General features: G+C 41.4%; 1 protein-coding gene across 7 annotated transcripts in view; it reads right to left on the bottom strand.

The window, feature by feature from the left end:
• The window catches only part of LINGO2 (leucine rich repeat and Ig domain containing 2), a 3,618,115-nt gene that overhangs the window by 1,686,241 nt on the left and 1,915,837 nt on the right, over window positions 1-16,037 (bottom strand). For all 7 annotated transcript variants that reach the window (XM_069240594.1, XM_069240603.1, XM_069240567.1 and 4 more), the window contains one exon: window positions 11,489-11,576. The gene's annotated coding sequence lies outside the window, so the exon portion shown is untranslated. The remainder of the gene's footprint in view (window positions 1-11,488; window positions 11,577-16,037) is intronic.

Genomic DNA, 16,037 nt, shown 5'->3' with positions numbered 1-16,037 from the left:
GGAGCAAAAAAAAGGGGGCAGCCATATATTTAAGTGTGTTAATCTTTTAAAGGAATTATTCTTCTACATTGGCAATGCCAGCCTAGCTTTAAAATCATTGACTGTATACAAAAGAGAATAACAGAAGAGGCATCTTAACTGCAAATGAATTATAGTGATTTTGTTAAGAATGGCATCTGCTTTGAAGTGCTATGAAATAGCACAAACTGTATTACCAAGTACTGTTTAAAAAAAAGACAAGTTATTCCCAGACTACCCCTACTTGCACTAGACAAAGATCCCTTGGGAGAGGATGTGGCTTAAAGGGCCACAGCTTCTGACCTTGGAGCCAGGGAACACGGTTCAAGTCTCATTGCCGGCTTGACATCCTGTGATTCTTGGTAAATCACTTAATCTCCCCTTGCTACCAAAAATGAATATGTAGTGTAACTGGTGCTCACATAAGGTGCTGTAATATCTCATTAATGAGTTTGAGCTAATTGAACTCTATTTAAAGAGGCCCAATTTACAGCCATGTAAATTGATGTTTTTGCTATCAAGCTTCAGTATGTGAAGCCTTTGGGTCTGGACCCACCCCTCCTTTTCCACCATTTTGGAGACAACATATTTCGCCATCTTATTGCCTAGAAGTAACCTATGTGCTTGGTTGGGGGCCCTCCATAGGTTATCAAAAGCACATACTATTGCCTAATGTTAGGCTCTTCTCAAGTCAGTTGGTTAAAGCACCCACTGCAGATGTCTTGACAGAACGAAAATGTCACAGATTACAATCCTGATGTACCTTTTACAACACTTCATGTCTGCAAGGTCGTTGCAAATGAATTATAGTTTTTTGGCACCTGCTTTGCAACGCTATGAAATGGCAGAACCTGTATTATCAAGTGCTGTTTTAAAAAAAACGAGTTATTCCCAGACTGCCCGTACACGCACCAGACAAAGAGCCATAGGGGAGAGGAAGTGACATAAGGGCCAGAGCTGCTGGCTTTGGAGCTAGGGAACATGGTTCGAGTCTCGGTGCCGGCTCAAAATCTTGTGATTCTGGGCAAATTGGTTCATCTCCCCTTGCTACCAAAAAGGAATGTGTTCTTGTGTAATGTAACCGGGGCTCATGTAAAGCACTGCAATAACTTTGTATCGAGTTTGCCCTATATAAAATTGCAGGAAAAATAAATAAATAAAGTGCTCCAATAACTCTGCATTGAATTCATGCAACATAAAACTGCAAAAAAATAAAAAAACAAAAAAGACGCCGCAGACATTGCAAAGAAACAGTAAGATGGCCGAAACCAAGGAAGAGAAAGCAAAAACATACTGCCATGAGTGTGAAGTGGCGAGGCAAAAGAAAAAACAGTGCACTGACACAAAGTTATCTGGCCGATCGTGCAATTATCCATGTAACAGGGAAAGTCTTCAAGGCAGTAACAAACCAGTCTCAGGGTGGGACAAACGTAAAGCATTTACCAACAACATCAAGGGATTTTTGAATGGCTGGCCCAGGAACGAATGAAAGTGATTGGCATGAGATGGGAGTGGTTAAAGCTCACAGAATAGATTGCAACAGGTTGAAAAGTAGCGTTTGCGCACTGCTGTGCTTAACCTAAAAAAGGATCGAAACACTGTGAAAAGCTGGTGAAAAATAATTTACAAAAAAAAAAAGTGCACATGGCAGAAGTGGGGGATATTTGGATGGTGGCCTCAAACATAAAGGAAGGGAAGATTGCTAGAAATAAACAGACATTTTGCCCATTTTTAGGTATGGCTTGACAGTACAGCTGTCTCCAGGCCTGTGCGATCGACAAAGAGTTGTCAGAAGTACTTCTGGGAGAATGGCTTATGGTCCACTCACATGTTGGCATGTTTGAGTAGATTATTTGTCTGGGCAGCAGCTGTGGGCTTCCATGGAAAAACATTGCTTGTACTACACGTTTTGCCTTGTGAGAAAGCTTAATTTCAATATACTTTCAACATAGATGGACATGCTTATTTGGAAAAGCATGTTTTAATGCCAATAGGTATTTAAGGTTGGAATTTTATCACTATGTATTAAAGACTGCAAGGAGGTATTCGTGTCATGGAATCTCACATCTTAACATAGTAGGCAAGGGTTTAGGTATTGATTACCCCATGACAAACCATGGGGATATAAGATGTTCACTGAGATAATCTGTAATAGACTATGTTATGGGAAATAGCATTTTGCTTTATCAAATGTAATTTTGTAAACAATTCCAACTTTCTGTCTGTATGCCTGGTGTTTGCCTTGTGGGAAATCCTCAGTACAGTAGACCTGACTTTGGTGTGATGCCAAGGCAATGATAAAGACTGTAGGCCTGATTGGTTCAGTGGGAAAAGGTATGGCCAGTGTTCTGATCTGTTTATTATGAAATTGTATGGCAAAGGCAGCAGGCCTGGCTTATTCATTGTGAAAAGCATATATGAACACAGGAGAGGCTTCTCCATTAGGATGGAGGAGCATCGTCTCTCTGCCTAAAAGGCCATCCAGGGATGAAAAATAAAATGGTAATAAAGATAATTTATCACCATTTTATTTTCCATCCTCCTGTCCTGAACTGAGTGTCAGGATGTGGCAGGACCACTGCTGCTTAGTGGCAGCAGTAAGCTCTGCATAATTTAAAGTGTGCATGTCTTTTTGGCCAGCTGTCTAGCGACAGCCAGCCAAACACACACATTTAAAACTTCTTTAACCTAGCTGTCTTATGACAGATTGGCAGAGAAAGAACAGGCCTCCAGTGCTATTCGAGAGTGCTGAGAGGGGCCGATCTCTCCAATGCTGGCACGTCTCCCATGCTGATTACCAGCATGAGAGCACCAACAGGATTACTGGAGCCCGAGGAGACTGGAGGGAGGAGGACGTCCGACGTCAAGCAGCAAGCAAGGTAAGATTTATTTTTTATTGTTTATTTACACACACCACTCACCTTGCAAGCATGAAAGCACCAACGCCACATTTGCCTACTCCCCCCGCCTACATGTTTTATAAATATATTTTGGTACCTGAAATTTCTCAGTAGGCAAATATTTTGGTGTGTCCTCACCCATCCCCCCACCCACACACCCTGACAAACCTTGGTAGTAGCAGACTTTTACTGTGATAATCCATGTTAAGCCTTGCTGATAGAGGTTGTGTATTCTTTTGCCAATTGCAATTATGCACATGTTTGTAATCTTATAACTGTATGCATGATGGTTGTCAGCTTATTCTCACTTCAGTAAGCCTGTGGTGGTTGTGGTGTTAAGCCATTGCAAAAGGCTATAGACATTACTGGCTCATTTAGAAAAGTATTGTCACATTTGATCTGTTTATTATCAAAACTTATGACATTGCCTGTAGTCCCGACTTGCTTAGGCCCATATTTATAAAAAGTTAGCGTTGCTTTAGCATCATATATTTTGACACTAAAGCAGCGCTAACTTAACTCCATATTTATATTTTGATGCTAGACCCTTTTAGCTTCAAAATATTGGAGTTAGCGTCATTTCTAGGAAGCGCCAACTCACCTTGCGCCAATGAGATGCAAGGTAGGCATGCCCTTCATAAAAATGACGCTAGCCCCCCAGCACCATGTTTAATACCCGATGCAGAAACAATGCACTACTAGAAGGCGGGCCTAAATAGTGCTGCTAAACTTGATTAGCCTCATTCTTTAACGCCTGGTCAGACCAAGCGTTAAAGTGCACATAGGCCCATTTCCATGGTAAAACACCATGGAATGGGCACATAGATGCCCACACGAAGCCCCAGCATCACCACCACCCACACCATAGAAACACTGCAGGTTGCGGTACCCCATCCCAGGTAAGTTGCAGGAAAGTGTATGTGTATGTGTGTGCTGTGCCACTGGGAGCCCCTTTACTTGGGCCCCTTGCCTGGCACTGGGTATGTTGGGCTTGCCCTAGGGATACTGGTCCCCTGTGGTGGGCAATGGGGTAATGGTAATGACTTCTGTCTTTGCTTGGACAAGAGTCATTTTTTGGCTGCTTGTGCATGCAAAATGACACTACGCTGATATTTTGCCGCTACTCAGCCTACAGTCATTTTTTACCCACTAACGAGATTTCCCCGAAAGCCATCCCTCACCAGCTAGCATCTTTTTTTTTAGATGCTAGCCATTCCTTAGCACCATCGATCATCATTTCTTAAATATGGTGCAGGGATGGTGTTAGGGAATAACGTTAACTTGCATTAAAACAAATGACACACAACTGCGCTAGCGCAGTTGTGCGGTAATTTTTATAAAAATGGGCCTAAGTTTGAAAAGCATGCATTAAAGCCAGCAGGCTTTTATGGGTGGATTGTTAATAGATTGTGCTTATAATGTAGGCAGGCATTGTTAGCTAAAATCTCACAGATTACCATAGTAGGAAAATGTTTTGGTATGAGTGATGAACTCAGACTGTGGGGACATAAGATTTGCACTATGATAATTCTTATTTGGCCCTCTAAGGAGTGATTATATATTGTTTTGACAACTATAATTTTGTATATATTTGTAACTTTAGTACAGTATATTTGGTGATTGCCCTGTAGGAGAGCATATGCACAATATAGCAGATCTGAAATGCTAATGATGACAAGTCAATAATAAAAACTATACTCCTGCTTGACCAATTGAGAAAAGTTAATTTGGATACCATAGGTCTGATCTCTTTATTATGAAAAGTTAGGACAAAGCTGCACTCTAGATTTAGAAAACATGTATATCATAGTCAATTGTCCTTCAGAAATCCATTGTTACTGCATTTTGTTAAACCCTGCAGAAACATATTGTGATACATGAAATCTCACTGATTACCTTTGTAGGCAAGGGTTTTGGTGTTCATAACCCTTTGACAAACCTTGGGAGGTGAAAGATTTGGACAGTAATAATTCTTGACGGAATCTTCTTGAAGGCTGACAGGCTTATTATTCTGCCAGAATCTTGTAGTGGAAAATACAGTCAGACATAGATAAATAAATGTGCATACATACACATACATGAAGGCCTTTAGGTCAGTCTTCTGTCATTGCACTCTTGGAGTGACATTTACACTTTGCTTCCTTATATAACAACATTCAGTATGGAGGAATGGGCGAGTTCACTTCCATCTTGTGCACTCTGAAAACCCCTCAAAAGAAGCCACTGAGTAGGCACTGAAGCTATGAAAGTCCTCACAAAGCTCTGTCAAAGTGCCACAGGATTCGTTTCCTATGCAATCTTGTTGTTTTACATTCAGTGACCTAGACAATCTGAAAGGTAGCTGGGAGTTAACTGAGGGTTGTTCATGATTTTCTCGCTAAACCAGCAGAGCACGTCTCCAAATATGTACCCTCACGATAATGGTAGGTCATTCCTTCCCTATCTCCTGGCTATGGTAAGATTGACAATTGGTGGCATCTTATACTATGGTTCAAGTGAAAAGGCCAATTTATCTGTATTACTTTGAGCAGGCCCACCAACATGAAGTGGACATTCCATTCAGTCTGCATAATTTGGCTCAACGACTCCCCTTTGTGCGGATGTATAGGTTTATGGCAAGTGTCAGATGTGTGGTACAACCCGAATGTGCAGGTTGATTGCATGGATGTAATGTCGAGTGTAAGTTATGGCCTGCAAAATAGTACATTGATTGCAGCCGAAGATGGTGTTTCCCAGTGATGTTGGCCATGCCTGCAAGGCCAACAAAACAAGCCAGATCATTTTGCATTGGTTTCAGTTGCTCAGTGTTGCCCTTTTAGTTGACATTACTTCGCTTGCCTCAACAGATGTTTCTCAACTGACAAAAAACAACGATAGCATTGCACAAACATCAACACTCATCAGACTGAACCGTAAAAGTGCACCCTCATAGTTTTAACAAGTTTCCAATTTTCTAACTTAATATAGCTAAACTGACAACAAAGATTTCTCGCCCTAATATCACTTGGCACTAGTTGTATGCATGAATAAGTATTTGAACAGTGAGCGCCTAGCTAGAGATCAGCAGAGCGCGGAACAACTGCAGAAGCACTGGGCTGGATTACTATTAAGAATTGTTTACAAAGAAGGAGGATGCTTGTGGGCAGTGAATCATTTTATGAGGAGATGGAGTGTTTTTTGAAGAGGCAGGTCTTCAGTGCCTTTCGAAACTGCAGAAGAGCTGAGCCACTTCTGATGTGGTGGGGATAATCATCCACATCCTGGAAGCGTGCGATTTGCCGTATTGTTTTTCAGTTCTTTTTTCCAGTGTGGCAATGTCTTTGTTCTAGTTTGATGCTGTCTTGCTGAGGTAGTTAATTTCTCTGCCAGGTATGCAGCAGTGCTAGTTCTTGGGGTCTTCAGTGTGGTAAAGTTTATCGCTATGTTTTTGAAAAACATAATTCAAGGCAACATTTCTTCACTCATTTCGCTGGAAATGTATTTTCTAAACCAGTGATACTCAAAGTACGGCCCGGGGGCGGCATGCGGCCCTCGTGACCTTTACATGCGGCCCCTGGTCAGGAGCACTGAGCTGCTGCTTTCTTATCTCAGCACTAACTCTGAGAAGCAAGTTAACTACAAAGACAAGCCTTTATTTAAAGGTTAATGGAAGTTAAAGAAAGGAAGCAACTAAGTCATCCCACACCAGCTAACTTTAAAAATAAATGTGTTTCTAAAGGCATCCTGCAGCAAAAATCTAATAAGGTATTTAAAATTCCAAAGAGTATTTCATTAACATGCAGAACTGTGTCACCTTAGTACATCACATGATTATATTATATCAGTGCATCCTATGTACAGCCACCTTGCTGGCATCAATGCGGCCCTCGGGTCACATCGCAGACAATATCTTTTGGCCCCTGGAGTAATGTTTTGTGAGTACCCATGTTCTAAACCATTCAAGGATATTAATTTTATCAAAACTTGAAGGGTGCATAGTTGAGTGGGAATTTTATGATTCAAACGTGCATTTTCAGTTTGCTTGGCTTGAAACATCTATACCATCATGCACCCACTACAGTTAAAAATGCAAATGGCAATATGTGAACTACCCTACGCGCTCAAGTAAAGTTGAACAGCTAGATGACTCTAAATACAAAGAAAAGCAAACATGGCCAATGTATAGCCAAAGAAAATAAACACAACCTCACATACACAACCGAAAAAAATACTTCATACTCCTAAAGAAAATGACCTGTATATGTCCAGACAATAAAATAGACACTAGAAAGCATATAACATGAAAAAAACAATTTACAAATGGACCACATTGATACATAACAATTCTCACCCCATGAGGCCAAAGAAAGAAGATGAGGGAAACAGGGGCATTTTACATCCACCAGGAAGTGAGAGATCGGGACGTCCAGTTGCCTGTTTGTCAGAATATCATTAGCAAAGATACCATCTGACAAAAACATTGTGTTCTAAATATAATTTACAAAAATATCCTCGGCTGTAGATTCTATATAAATAACTCCAGTGTGGAAACTATTTTCTAAATAATATTTAGGACACGTTGTTTCTGTTACACGATATTTCAAATACAATATTCTGGTACATGCCAACTTGGTGTGTAAGAACCAAAAAAGACAGGCACTTTAGCAAAAATGCTGCAAAAATGTGAGAGTGAATTGAATGAGCTGGGCTTTTTTTCAGGCAGGTTCTATGATTCACTGATTTACAGGATGTTTTTAATCAGTGGTAATCCCCCTCCATTCTTATTACATCAATTCTGGGAGATAATCTTAGTTATAATGGTACTCTTGAATATGGAGTGACGCGGATGCTCACTGCCTTCCTATCGCTTCTTGCCGGTGCCTATTGTGCTGTAATACACTGTACCCACTTGAACGTCTTTGATTAGTATGACGATGATACATTGAGACATGATGATCCTCTCATTGTGCATTAACTCAAGTAGAATGTGCGTCACCCAGCTGCCATCCCTCTTGTCTTCTGCTACTGGATTTTCGAGCCCTCCCCGCTAGCAAAAGCTACGAAGAGCCGCCTGTTGTGGAGACTTGCCGGAAGGGACTGCGGGCCTATGCTTCAACACGCTGCCACTTTCCCTGATCATGTGATTTCATTCCTCTCAGAAAACTCAAATCACTGGGACACAAACTCCATGAGACATGCCTTATGGTTATCTTAGCATTCTTAGTTACTACTGTCACCCATCAAGCTGGACACGCCTACTGCGAACTATCCATATTGGTACCATATCATGTTGTGGGTGATAGTTCATGGGATGGATGGGTGTGATGCACTCCCATGAAAATGGAAGTCTAAGGGGTTCCACACTTGGACTAACATTCATATTACATAGCCTTTTGACTAGTGTTAGATGAAATATTCCTGTGAAAACCGGAATAGGCAAAAAACTATTTTAGTTGACATTTATACCATAATTTGTGTTGCTCGGTGCGTGAATTAATAAAAAAGGAAGTTTAGAACAGGCAGGTCTCCCGAAATTACAGCATCACCTATTTAGTTTTCCAGCTTTCGCACTTGTTCTCACCCACTTCCACTGAAGCAAATTGTAATAAATGAGAATTGTGTGTGCAATACTGAATTCGCCTGCAGGGCACAGTATTTTTGCCTGTAGTAGGTGGATGTGAATCATGAGACAAACAGGGGCGCGTAAACATTTGTATAATTTTCTTTTCCATAACAACACAAAGTTCTGCAAAAAAATACACAAAATTATGTGAAACGTAAAAATTCCTCTTAGCACCATATTTTAGCATAAAATGCAGCCTTGCTTTCGCTTTGGACATGAAAACGTACTTCGCGTAAAAAAGGACGAAACACACAAGTGCTGCGAATAGTAATTGCTTGTTTTATGGTCGTTCACGTTGTTCTCGTGCTTTTGAACTAAACGTTTGCAGCATAATCACACCACTTGGTGTAATAGTGTAATTTAGCAAATTTTACATATTAAGCATCACACGAAATTCATAAAATTACACCAGCGTAACAGAAATTTCACCCAGGCATAGAAACAAGGGCTAATTTGCACCAGGATTCACATACCCTTACTCTGCAAAGAAAAAACTATCTTCCATCTCTATTTACGGTAATCACGTTTTTTGTTTATGGCCAAGGTGCTGCTAAACAAGGTGGAGTCGGATTCGATTTGCTGAGATTGTTTGGTCAGTGTAGTGAGTTGTAAATTTTAATAATTTGCAGATTTTTAGATGCGTGAAAGTGGAAAAGCATACCAAGGTGCATATTTACACTTGGGTTGCGCCATTTTAGCATCATTTATTTTGACCCTAAAACGATGCGGACCTAACTCCATATTTATATTTTGATGCTAGACCAGTCTAACATCAAAATATTGGAGTTAGCGTCATGTTGTGGATGCAGCAAACTACCTTGTGCTAATTAGATGCAAGGTAGGAATTCCCGTCCACAACATGACACTAACCCCCTAGCACCATATCTATCCTCCGGCGCAGAAACCACTCACATGGAGGATACGGACCCTAATAGTGGTGCTCAGCCTGCATAGCATCATTATTTAACATATGGATCAGACCAGGCACTAGGGTCCCTGCGGACCCATTTCCACAGCCAAACACCATGAAATGGGCCTACAGATGCCCACACCAAGCCCCACAACACCCCCACCATCCCAGAGGGACCCCACAGGATATGGCACGCCATCCAGGGTTTAGTATAGGTAAGTATTTTTGTTTTTTATTTTGGTGCGCCATTGGGAGTCCCTGACATGTGGCCCGTGCCTGGCACTGGGTCTTATGGCCTTGCCCAGGGGACACTGTTCCCCTGTGCTGGCCACTGGGGTGGTGGACATGACTCCTGTCAGGAGTTATATTTGGGAGCTAGTGTGTCAGAAAATGACGCTAGGCTGATTGGCTGCATATTTATTGCAGCTAACCAGCCTAGCGTCATTTCTAACCCACTAGCGCCTTTGTCCCTACTGCCATTCCCCCTCCCCCAGCTAGCGTCTTTTTTTTCGCAAGCCATTCCTCAGCGTCAGTGTGTGTCAATCCATAGATATAGTGCATGGCTACTGCCATGGAATGGTGCTAGTAGGCACTAAGCAAATTGACGCAAACTGCGATAGCGCAGTTTTGCGCCAAAAAGTATACATATACACCCAAATTACTTATGTTTTTCATCATTTGGTCATGGCAGACGCTACCCAGCTGATGAATATGTGGTAGAATATTTCCACCCACAGTAGCATGAACTGGCTGAGATCAGATACACTGTTGGTTTGTCAAGTGCTATCTTACCAGCTAACAGATCAATGACTGGACATTAAATTCTGGAGAAGTTCTCTGTAGTAACTGTATCCCTATTTGGAGTTTCACAAACAACTTATGACCAGGAAGACCCTCAACATTTTTGGGAGGCTAAAAATAATAATTTCCATACAGCATGCAGTGTGTAGAATATCAAATTTAGGACATAGATTTTGAACTTCATCAGTGAATTTAAAAATTCACAGCCTTCTGGTCAAATAGCTCCTTCAGCAACTCTTAGTAAATTTAATAAAAAACTATAATTTATGGATTTTTTTTTCCAAGCCTACACTCTATTTAGTTTCTATAAAGTGTGACCCAAGACGCCCAAAATAAATCTTCTAGCAAGTTGTGCTTGAATGACTTTGTTGATTCGTGCAGCCTACAAATTATCTTTCCCATACTTGGCTGCTATTGCAATAATCACCGTATTTAATGATGATTCAAGCCTTCTGTGCCTGAAGACCTGACATATTGGCATTGTCAGCTTTGTCACTAAGGATAAAACAATCTCAGCACCATGAAGAAGATGGAGTTTCACAACATGGGTCACATTTAAAGACCATGAAGATATGCAGCAATTAACAGAATAATAGCACACAACTACATTTCGGATGATAAAACCCCATTCAAATAAATACATTATGTCCGGACTGGAGAGCCAAATGCAGCCATGGCAAAAATGCTCAAACAACCCCACTCCCTCCGCCTCTTTGCACAATATTTCCCTTTCCATGCATCGATTCTCTCTCTCTCTCTTTCTCTCGTCTCTCTCTTCAATCTGTCTGATCGCTATTTACCTCTCTCCACCCTCTATCTCTTTTGGTCTCTCCTGAACCCCTCCCCCCCCCTGCCTGTTCCATTTAATCTCGAGAGCTGGGGCACCAGAGGCACCAGAAGAGGCCCTGGGCTTTCAAAACTGGCCCCAAGTTGCTCCAGCCAAACAGGGAAATGCCCACTGGCATGTCCAGCACTGTAAGACGAATATACACAGACATAGACAACTTCTGCAAACTCTAATACACACACATACTTAAAACCCCAGACCACCACACACTCAACAACATGCCACACACACACCACTCAAACACAAACCCCACAGCCCCCATTTGCACCCATACACATGCTCCACACACATGCAAACACGCAAACACATCCTACCTATACAAACATACACGAGCCATACACATGCAGGCGCACACCAGGTAATTTACATAGCCTCCATGACGTCTTTACGCAAATACGCACAGTTTTTACCGTATAAAATATGCAGCTGTGTTCTTCTGTTTCTCTTTCTCAGCGGTGGGGTAATTTTAGATGAGCTCCCCAGAGTCAGTCTTGGCAGCTGAAAAAGAAGGAAAATGTAAAAGAAGAGCGGATGAGGAATCAATGAGAAAGAATCGATGAGGAAAGAGCAGGCATGTGTTTCTACATTCTCAATGAAGGCAATAAATCAAGCGCGCCATCAAGCTTTGCCTGTTAAAAGCACCTATCTTGAGCAGCGCACCTAATGGGGTAGAAGCCAACCTTTTTGTAATTTACTCGATGTTTGGGTGCTGTTCTGTTGCTGATAGATGTGTATAGAGGAGCTTGAGGCTTCTAGCATGATCAAAGTTAAAAGGAGGCGTCACTCTGGTAGCGCAAACCATATACATAGCTCCCATACAATGAGGCTTTTCACCCATCACCCCCACTCCAAAGTGTGTACACTAAGGGCCTGATTTACAATTTTTTTAGCGCCGCATTCGTGACATTTTTTTGACGCAAAAACGGTGCAAACGTACAAAATTCCATTATATTTTGTAAGTTTGAGCCGCTTTTGAGTAAAAAAATTACGCAAATACGGCGCTAAAAAAATATAAATCAGGCCCCAAGTGTGGGCACAATCTGTAATTTCATGTAGCATAATCACGTAGAATCACCCAAACATTCTGTGAGATTATGCAGGATTATGCAAGAAGAGTAATTCTGCATTTAGCACTTTTTTTAGTAGAAAAATGGGCCCTCATATCCAAAATGGACACAAAGATACATTTTGCTCTAAGAAATAGCACTAAATGCAACAGAACATGAATAAAGAGTGCGAGCAAATGCTCATATTAGCTAAATATGCACTTGGAGTAGGATTTCCCCCCAACTAACTCTGAGCATTTAGCGCTAGTTTCTTGGCAGAAAAGGCACCCTTGCTTCCAAAATGGACACAAGTATGCATGTTGCACTAAGAAAATAGCACTAAATGAAACAGAATGTAAGCAACAGCATGAACAGCCAATCGTGCGATTTAAATGAGTTCTCACAGTAGTAGTTTTTCCCTAAAATTACTCCTATTCATGCAATCAGGTGTAATAGCATTATCATTGGTAATTCTTCACCAAAGAATAATACAGAATTACCAAAATTACTCTAATTACTCTGGTAAATTCAACCTAACATTTTCAGACAAAAGGTGAGAGCCTCAGCAGACATTTCCAGAGGAGAGGTACAAAGTACTGAACATGCTTAATCTAGAGGTGAGGCTGTGACCGAAATGGTAAAACAACTTAGTCTGCACAACCATAGTTAGATGAGAAATATGATTTTAAGAGAGGTGTGGTTCCCAAACAAGGAGTCATGTGATGAGAAATTTGAGGCTTGTCAATACCAAATTTAGTTTTTTTTTCATACTGGTGGTTGGTAAATGCACAGCACTTCCTGCAACAAAAAGTGTTTGTGTCATGAATGGGATCATAATCTCAAAAGTAAATAAGATACGGATAATATTTATATTGCTTTCCTGGTCCCAACCCATGGGAAGACACAGATACTTACTTTTCCTTGTATTAAATACAAATATATACAACACCTCAAGGAACTGGGGTGATGCTCAACACAGCCCCAAGTTATAAACAATCTCACAACACCACGTAGGAGACTCCCTATGTTACGTATAGAGGCCACATAGACAACACACGTTAGACATAAACAAGGGACAACAAACCAAGATACCACAGATTGTTACAAGGCACTAACTAATGCACATCTGAAAGCCCCTAAAGTGTCCAACAATCAAACAGGAGATTTCAGAGACACCTAGGCTCTTGATTACCACCTTAAATCACCATCGACCACAAATAATGTTGACTTCATTTGATGACGATGGTTAGAGTTGGATTTAAGAGCATCAAGGTAGTTGAGCTCTATTAAGAAACCTAGGGCCTCATTTACAAGAAACTGGCACTTTGGAATCGATGCAACAGTTTTCTTGCGCCAGTCCAGAAGCCCTTAACAACACCATGGTAGTGCTGTATGTATAATGCAGCGCTCCATGGCGCACGTTTCCACAGGTGCATCAGAAATTCTGACGCATCTGTGGCACTAAAGTCACAAATTGCTGGACTAGCATAAAAAAAATGGCGCTACTCCATCAATGCGTGTAAGGCTCCCATGTTAAAAAGCCCTGTCAGTTTAATGCCTGCTCTGAGCAGGTGTTACATTTTTGACACAGTGAAGTTACAGAATGACGCAGTGAAATGTAGTAAATTTCACTATCGTGAACACAAAAAGTATGGGGAGGACAAGAGACCAGACCAGATTGTGGTTGCACCACTATTGCTGTGATCCAGTCTCTTAAGGAATGGTTGTAAAAAACGTTAATTTGGGACCTATGTTAGGGGTTCCTCCTTACGGAATAGGTGGTCTCATACACATAATAGTGTAATGCTTAATCATTTGGCCACCTACCCCCACCCAGGTAGGACAGTGCCACCTCGACGGACTCAACTTCGTGGTTAAATGACCCCAGAGGGAGTTCTTAGATGATGTTTTTCTGGATATTTCAAGGATCCAGTAGTTTAAGTAAAATTACCTTACAGATCACCAATATAAATTACACCTTTAATAGGGGTGTCTTCTGGTAAATTAAAAAGAAGAGAAGGACAGTTTTTGAGTGTGATGACTCATTCCATCACTTTAATCCTAACGGCCAACATGTTTCTGCCCACAAGCTAAGCCATAACTGGTCGGGGCATTCTTCAGGGCCTGAGATCCCTAGTAAGTGTGGTGTGAAGAGGACTTCTCCTATCTTAGTAGTGAGAGGCTCATATGGAGCACACTCAAGGCCTACCTGAGTATTACTCAAATTTGGAGGCACCCTAAACTTTAAGGGCAGCTTGCCCCTGGTCTGGGGTAGGAGTGATGCCCCTTGTGGTCACACATTCATCAAAGGGAGCATCACTGAGGAACACCTACTCGGGCCCTAGCACAGCCACTTTCACTACGCCAGTTTTGCGTGGCTTTTAACGTGGGAACGCCCACCCTGCATACATTCTATCCAGTGGGGGTATAATGTGGCACAGGGTGTTACAAACTGGTGCATTGGTCCCTTTGCACCAGTTTGTAAATGTGGCGCAGAGTAGGGGACTGCTTGCGCTGCCGCAGCCTAAAAATGTTGACGCTACATCAGCGCACAGGGCATGTAAATAAGCCCCCAAGACTATTAACACCCTGTTCCTTTTCTTAGGGAACCTTTCCCTTTTTTGTAAGATTATGCTCCATGTACTATTTAAGCAGAGTAGTTGGTTCCAACACTTCCAGGCATTAATGACATTAGTTATAATGGTAATTCATATTTTGTTTAATTCCTCCAGGTAACAAATCTGTCTGGACCGTTTGACTTGTGTTGCCAAAAAGTCAGCTCTGTCATGTGGTGGGGGAATGAATAGCTTTTAGGTGTGACTTTTGTGCAGTATTATGAAGAACTGCTTCCTAGTAGCTTATTCATTTGTTTTAAATGTAGAGTTTGTTATGCAGCTCTGTTAAACCTCAAAGACAGGCAGAGCTCTTTACAACAAAGAGTAATAGGGTAAGAAGTTGCAAACCCATAAGTGGAAGAGAAATTGCATAAAAAGAAACAGTGTGGGAGGTAACAGCTATATAAATGGGTGAATGGCATAAACATTACCCAAAGGCATTTACCAGCAATACATTTGTAGACAGCAGTGGCTAAATGTATATATAGAACAGCAGAGCACTGATAAGGTTAAAACATAAAGGAGATATGCAGTCCACCTGAACCTCTTCTTGGTGATTAGAATTTACCATAATGCATTTAGTAGTGGTGCAACTGATGGGTTTTATTTCAGGCCAGCAGCACTACAATATTGTGCAATAGTGTAAAGTCTATTTCAGCAAGCATGACAAATTTAGAGATGTTAGGGCAGGATTAATAGGTGATCCTTTAGTTTGGCGTTGAAGATTTGGAATGAGGGGCCAAATCTAATTTTGGTTTAAAATGCATTCCAGAATGTGGGTGCATTCCCCGAGAAAGAGTTCTTGATGAAATACATGTTTTGAACAACAAACCTTTGCACCATGAAACCACGGTTTACTAATCCTACACTGGAAGTTGTTACACTGTTTGTTTTGTAATAAACATTCACCAGTTGATTGAACCCTTCGCTCTTTTAGTTGTTGATATATGTGTCTGTATTTATGAGTTTGCACACAAAGAGTCACCTGTTGAACTTCCAGATACACCATGCCTAATATTGTTAGGGTGGTGTTTTCTGAATGTTGCGTTTCACCTGCAGTTGTGCTCTGAAGGAGGGGCGTGTCATTGTAACTTGTCGGCACAACTTGTGTAAGGATCAGATGTTTTTAGGGTTGCCTCAGTTAGGACATCCTCATGGATGGGTGCTTGGAGTATTTGCTTCGTGGAGCAACCACAAATTACCTGGTCTGTCAGTACTTTACATTCCCACGGGCAAACATGTGTCTGCAGTTGTGGGATTACTGGTGTGAGATTCTCTGGTGGTGGGTAAGGTTTATG

The sequence above is a fragment of the Pleurodeles waltl genome, chromosome 1_2 (genome assembly GCF_031143425.1).
Source record: "Pleurodeles waltl isolate 20211129_DDA chromosome 1_2, aPleWal1.hap1.20221129, whole genome shotgun sequence".
NCBI classification, from domain to species: Eukaryota; Metazoa; Chordata; class Amphibia; order Caudata; family Salamandridae; genus Pleurodeles; species Pleurodeles waltl.
Note: the sequence above shows the minus strand (reverse complement) of the source record. Positions and strands in the feature narration are given on the sequence as shown.